Source organism: Chiloscyllium punctatum, chromosome 31, assembly GCF_047496795.1.
Source record: "Chiloscyllium punctatum isolate Juve2018m chromosome 31, sChiPun1.3, whole genome shotgun sequence".
NCBI classification, from domain to species: Eukaryota; Metazoa; Chordata; class Chondrichthyes; order Orectolobiformes; family Hemiscylliidae; genus Chiloscyllium; species Chiloscyllium punctatum.
The window spans coordinates 66,895,507-66,902,331 of record NC_092769.1 but is presented as its reverse complement, the minus strand read 5'-3'; positions in this window follow the sequence as shown (position 1 = coordinate 66,902,331).

The following is a 6,825-nucleotide window of genomic DNA, read 5'->3' as shown; positions in this document are numbered from 1 at the left end:
ATCTGGTCGGCATGGACGGGTTGGATCGAAGGGTCTGTTTCCGTGCTATACATCTCTAGGTCCCACTGCCTTAAATTCATGGGCAAAATACTGTTGGCACTGGAAATTTAAAACAAACCGAAAATGCTGGAGAAACTCAGCAGGTCTGGCAGCATCTGTGCAGAGGGAGAAACAGACTTAATGTTTCGAGTCTGGTGACCCTTCCTCAGAACTATGTCTCTTTCCACAGAAGCTGCCAGACGTGCTGTGTTTCCCCAGCATTCTCGGTGTTTGTTTTACCATGGGCCCCTGGTTGATGTGGTCTCATCCACAAATGGCAACAACAATACTCAAGAAGCTCGACACCATCCAGGCAAAGCAGCCCCGCTTGATTGGCACCACATTCACCAACATCCACTCCCTTCACCACTGACGCTCAGTAGCAGCAGTGTAGACCATCTACAAGATACACTGAAGAAATTCACCAAAGATCCTTAGGCAGCATCTGGAAGGATCAAGGTAACAGATACATGGGAACACCACTCCCTCCTAGTTTCCCTTTGAGCCACTCACTATCCTGACTTTGAAATATATTGGTCGTTCCTTCAGTGTCACTGGGTTAAAATCCTGCAATTCTCTCCCTAGGGGCATTGTGAGTCAAACTACAGCATGTGGGCTCCAGTGGTACAAGAATCAGCTCAGCACCACCTTCTTCAGGGACAGCTAGGAATGGGCAAAAAATACTGGCCAGCCAGTAATGCCCAGATCCTACGTCTACATTGTCAAACCTTTGAGAGAACACAAACAGGCCACGCACTATGGTTCTGATGAAGGCATGTTGACCCACTGCCCCACTTCTAACTCCCACTTTTCGCCTGCAGCATCCATTAGTGCGGCTGTCAGATCCTGTGTTTCTGTAACATGAGCTACGTTCACTTAATCGTCAAGTACTGGCTGGTGGGATTTTTTTTAAACCTTTGTTGCTGTTCATTATCGTGGTGGTCAAGGCTTATTGACACCGGGAAGTGAGACACTCCCCGGTATGTACAGCACAGGATTAGATTGAGAGTAAAGCTCTTTTAAACTGAAAGTATAGCTACCTTTACACTGTTACCATCACACACTCCCAAGACAGCAACAATACGGGGTAAGATACAGAGTACTGGATGCTGGATGCCACAGATATGCTGGACGTTTTGAAGAACATGAGAACAGATAAGTCCCATGGGCTAGATGGGATAGACCCAAGGTTACTATGGAAAGCGAGGGAAGAGATTGCTGCACCTTTGGTGATGATCCTTGTGTCCTCACTGTCCATTGAAGTAGCACCAGATTGTTGGAGGGTGGCAAATGTTATTCCCTTGTTGGAGAAAGGGAATATGGATAACCCTGGGAATTGCAGACCAGTTAGTCTTACATCGGTGGTGGGCATATTATTGGAGAGGATTCTGAGTGCAGGATTTTTTATTATTTGGAAAAGCATAGTTTGATTAGAGATTGTCAGCATGGCTTTGTGAGGGACAGGTCATGCCTCACAAGCCTTATTGAATTCTTTGAGGATGTGACAAAACACATTGATGAAGGTAATGCACTGGATGAATTTTAGCAAGGCATTTGATAAGGTTCCTCACGGTAGGCTCATTCAGAAAGTAAGGAGGTATGGGATACAGGCAAATTTGGGTGTCTGGATACAGATTTGGCTGGTCCATAGAAGACAGAGGGTGGTAGTAGATGATCTGTATTCAGCCATGAATTCGGTGATCAGTTGTGCAGGGATCCATTCTCAGACCTCTGCTCTTTGTGACTTTTATAAATGACATGATGAGGAAGTGGAAAGATGGATTAGTAAGTTTGCTGATGACACGAAGGTTGGTGGAGTTGTGGATAGTGTGGAGGGCTGTTATAGTTTGCAACTGGATATTGACAGGATGCAGAACTGGGCTGAGAAGTGGCAGATGGAGTTCAACCTGGAAAAGTGTGAAGTGATTTATTTTGGAAGGTCAAATTTGAATGCAGTCTACAGGGTTAAAGGCAGGATTCTTGGTAGTGTGGAGGAACAGCGGGATCTTGGGGTCCACGTCCATAGATTCCTCAAAGTTTTCACCCAAGTTGATAGGGTTGTTATCGAAGGTGTTTGGTGTGTTGGCTTTCATTAGCAGGGGGATTGAATTTAAGAGCTGTGAGGTTATGTTGCAGCTCTATAAAGCCCTGCTTAGACCACCCTTGGAGTATTGTGTTCAGTTCTAGTCGCCTCATTATAGGAAAGATGTGAAAGCTTTACAGAGGGTGCAGAGAAGATTTACCAGGATGCTGCCTGGGCTGGAGGGCATGTCTTAGGAAGAAAGGTTGAGAAAGCTAGGGCTTTTCTCACTGGAGTGAAGAAGGTTGAGAAGTGACTAGATAGAGGTGTACAAGATGATAAGAGACAGAGATAGAGTGGATAGCCAGAGATTTTTTCCCAGGGCAGAAATGGCGATGACGAGGGGGCATAATTTTAAGGTGATTGGAGGAAAGTTTAGAGGAGATGTCAGAGGTAGGTTCTTTACACAGAAAATGGAGGGTGTATGGAATGGCACTGCCAGCTTAGTAGTAGAGTCAAATATATTAGGGACATTTAGTGACTCTTGGATAGGCACATAGATGATAGTAAAATGAAGTGTGTTTGATCTTAATAGTAGGATAAAACATTGGCACAACATCAAGGGCCTGTACTGTGCTGTACTGTTCTATGACCTATGTTCTAAAACTCCTTCTACACTGTCCTCATCAAACACTTCCAGGACAGTGACAGCATGGAGTTAGATAAAGTTCCTTCTACCCTTTTAAACTGAAAGTTAAGTTTCCTCTACATTGTCCCCATCAAACATTCCCAGGACAACAGCAGCACGGGATTATTTACAATCATACAACTTGTCATTAAATCAGTGACAATCCTGAAATATAACTGAGCTCTTCTGGTACTTTCTATGAAACCAAATTACATTTTTAGCAACAGGATCGAATTCAGTCAGGAACAGAGAGAAAAGGGAAATGCGGTAGGTTTAGAAAGTTTTCATATAAACCATGTCATATCGGAAGGGTACAGAAATTTGTCAACCCCTGAAGAAGGTGACAGATCATCATTTCAGTTCAAGACCCTTCCTACAGCTGAGGACATGAGTCAGACCAAACCATCAAGTGGTGGCAGAAGTTACACTATGACAGGAGACAACAGACTGCTTCTAACCTAGGGTTTGGAGGAGTCTGAAGAGTCCCAATGCCATCTATGGGTCCCATTTGGAACCAGGGAGCAACAGACTTGGCCAGTCTAGACAGACTGGAAGAATATAAGACCATAAGGAATAGAAGAGATTTAGGCCACTCAGAACTTAAAGCGTGCTCTGTCATTCAACTAGATCACAGTTGACCTTCTACCTCAATGACATTCTTCGGTGGTATGAACATGCAACAAAGAAACATGAGTGTGACATTTGGCTCTTTGAGCCTGCTGTGTCATTCAGTATGAGCTTTCCTTTATTGGTCAGAGCATTGAGTATAGGTGTTGGGAGGTCATGTTGTGGCTGTAGAGGACATTGGCTAGGCCAGTTTTGGAATATTGTGTGCAGTTCTGGTCTCTCTCCTATCCGAAGGATGTTGTGAAACTTGAAAGGGTTCAAAAAAGATTACAAGGATGTTGCCAGGGATGGAGGGTTTGAACTATAGGGAGAGGCTGAATAGGCTGGGGCTGTTTTCCCTGAAGCATCAGAAGCTGAGGGATGACCTTATAGAGGTTTATAAAATCATGAGGGGCATGGATAGGGTAAATAGACAAGGTCTTTTCTCCAGGGTAGGGGACTACAAAACTAGAGGGCATAGGTTTAGGGTGAGAGAGGAAAGATTTAAAAGGGACCTAAGAGGCAACTTTTTCATGCGAAGGGTAATGCGTGTGTGGAATGAGCTGCCAGAGGAAGTGGTGAGGGTTGGTACAATTATGGCATTTAAAAGGCTTCTGAATGGTATACAAATAGACAGGGTTTAGAGAGATATGGACAAAGTGCTGGCAAAAGGGATTAGATTAGGTTGGGATATCTGGTTGGTATGGACAAGTCGGACAAAGCATCTGTTTCCATGCTGTACATCTCTATGACTCTGAGAGGGTGGACTGGCCATGCTAAATTGTCCATAGTGTTTAAGGATGTGCAGGCTAGATGGATTAGCCATGGGAAATGCAAGGTTACAGGGATAGGGTAGCAGGATGGGTCTTGGTGGGATATTCTTCGGAGAGTCAGTGTGGACTCGATGGGCCAAATGGCCTGCTGCCACACTGTAGGGATTCTATGATCTTTATATGAGAAAAAAGCATTGCCATTCTGATTTTAATCTCAAATCTCTACTCCTTCAAACCCCTGACAATTTTTCATCCCCATACTAATCAAGAATCTATCCATCTCCACCTTCTAAATATCTAACAATTCCGCATTCATTTCCTTTTAAGAAAGGGAATTTCAAATACTCACAATCCTCTAAAAGAAATGCATTTTCCTAATCTCTGTCTTGAATGGTGGATCCCTTAATTTTGAAGTTTCACCTAGCCCTTACAGAGGTTTACAAAATCACAAAGGGTGTAGATAAAGTGAATGTCAAAGGTCTTTTCTCCAAAGATAGGAGAGTTCAAAACAAGGGGTCATATTTTTAGGTAACAGGAGAAGGGGCAACCTTTTCCACACAGAGGGTAGTTCATACATGGAATGAACTGCCAGAGGAAGTGGTAGATGCAGGTACTGTTACAACCTTTAAAAGACATTTGGATAGGTACAAGAATAGAAAAGATTTAGAGGGATATGGGCCAAACACAGGCAAGTGGGACGAGTTTAGTTTGGGAAACTTAGTAAATGTGAATGAGTTGAACCAAAGGGACCGTTTCTGTGCTGTCTGGATCTATGACTCAATGACTCTAGTTCTATATTCTCCCCCTCAGAGGAAAATAGTTTCCACATCCTGGTCAAGTCTCCTCAGGATCTTATACACTTCAATTTAGTCTCTGACTCTAAGAGGATACAGGCCTACCCTTGTATCACTTTTCCTCATAAGGCAATCCACTTATTCCAGATATTAGTAGACTCGAGCTTCTCTGAACTACTTCTATGCATTAACATCCTTTCGTAAGTACACTGATCAGTACTGTGCACAATACTCCAGCTGTGGTCTCACTGTTGCCATGCAGAAGTGAAGCATAATCAACATACTTTTGCATTCAATTCCCCTCGCAGTTAAACATAACATTCTATTAACTCTCATGAATATTTACCTGCATATTAACCTTCGATAATTTATGTGCTTGGACACCCAGATCCCTCTGCATCTCAGCACTCTGCAAACTCCCCCCTTTTTCTTTTATTTTTTCTGCCAAAATGGTCAATTTTATGCTTTCCCACATTATACTCCATTTGGCAGATCTTTCCCCACTCACTTAATCACATTCCTCTGTAGTCTCCTTATGTCCTTTTCACAACTCACTTTCTTACCATTGTGTCGTCAGGAAATTTACCAACCATACCTACGGAGAGTCAGTTTAGACTCGATGGGCCAAATGGCCTGCTACCATACTGTAGGGATTCTATGATCTTTATATCAATTGCAATTCCTGTGCCACACCACACATGACATCCTGCCAGCCTGAAAAAGACCTGTTTATTCCTGCTTTCTGTTCACAGGCAAACTTCATGCCAATATGCTACTCCCTACACCATGAGCTTTTATTTTGGTAAAAAATCTTTGCTGTGGCACTTTATCAAATACCTTCTGGAAATCAAAGTCCAAATCATCCTTTGGCTTCCCTTTATCTCGAGCATAAGTTATTTCAAAGAAATCCAACAAATTAGTAAAACAAGATTTCCCTTTTACAAACCTTATTACATCGAACTTATCTAAGTGCCTAATATATGTTATAACATCTTTAATAGTTGCTTCTACCACTTCTTCTATGACAGACATTCGGCTAACTGATTTGTTTTGTCTACCTTTTTAAATGAAGGAGTTATATTCACTATTTTCCAATCTAAATAAACCTTCCTTCCTAAACAAATCTGATGAGTTTAGGAAAATTAAAACCCACGCATCAATTATCTCACTGGTTACTTCTTTTTTAAAAACCTTAGAATGAAATCTATCAGGACCTTGCAATTGCAACAATTTACTCAGCACTACCTCCCTGGTAACTGTAATTTTCTTGAGTTCCTTCCTGCCTTTCAATTCCTGATTTGCAGCCATTTCTGTGATGTCACTTGCATCCTCTGCATTGAACACCGACACAAAATTGCTGTTTGATTCATCTGCCAACTCTTTATCCCCCATCACTGATTAACATTAGGCCCATATCCGTTCACATCCCCAGAAGCTGAAAGTCTTTTTGCCTCTGTGTTGTACATATTCGACGACATAAGCATCTACAATTTTCTGAGGTAGAGAATCCCAAACATTCACCACTGTTTCAGTGAAGGAATCGTTACTCATTTTGGTCCTAAATGGCCAGTTCCTAATCTGAGTCAAGATTCCTGGTGCTGGAAAAGCACAGCAGGTCTGACCTGATCTCCAGCACCTGCAGTCCTCACTTTCGCCTATCCCCCCATGTGCTATACTCCTCCAGCCAAGGAAACATCGTCCAAGCCTCTATCCAGTCCATGTTTTATGTTTCATGGAGATTACTTTTTATCCATCTAAACTTTAGGGGACATGGACCTTGTCTACATAATACCTCTGCACACCATTCCAGGAATTGGTCCAGTGAAGTTTTGTTGCACTTGATCCAAAGGAAGCATATGAGATCATAACTGTTCGTGGCTTTCCATGTGTGGACCCAGTCAGTCC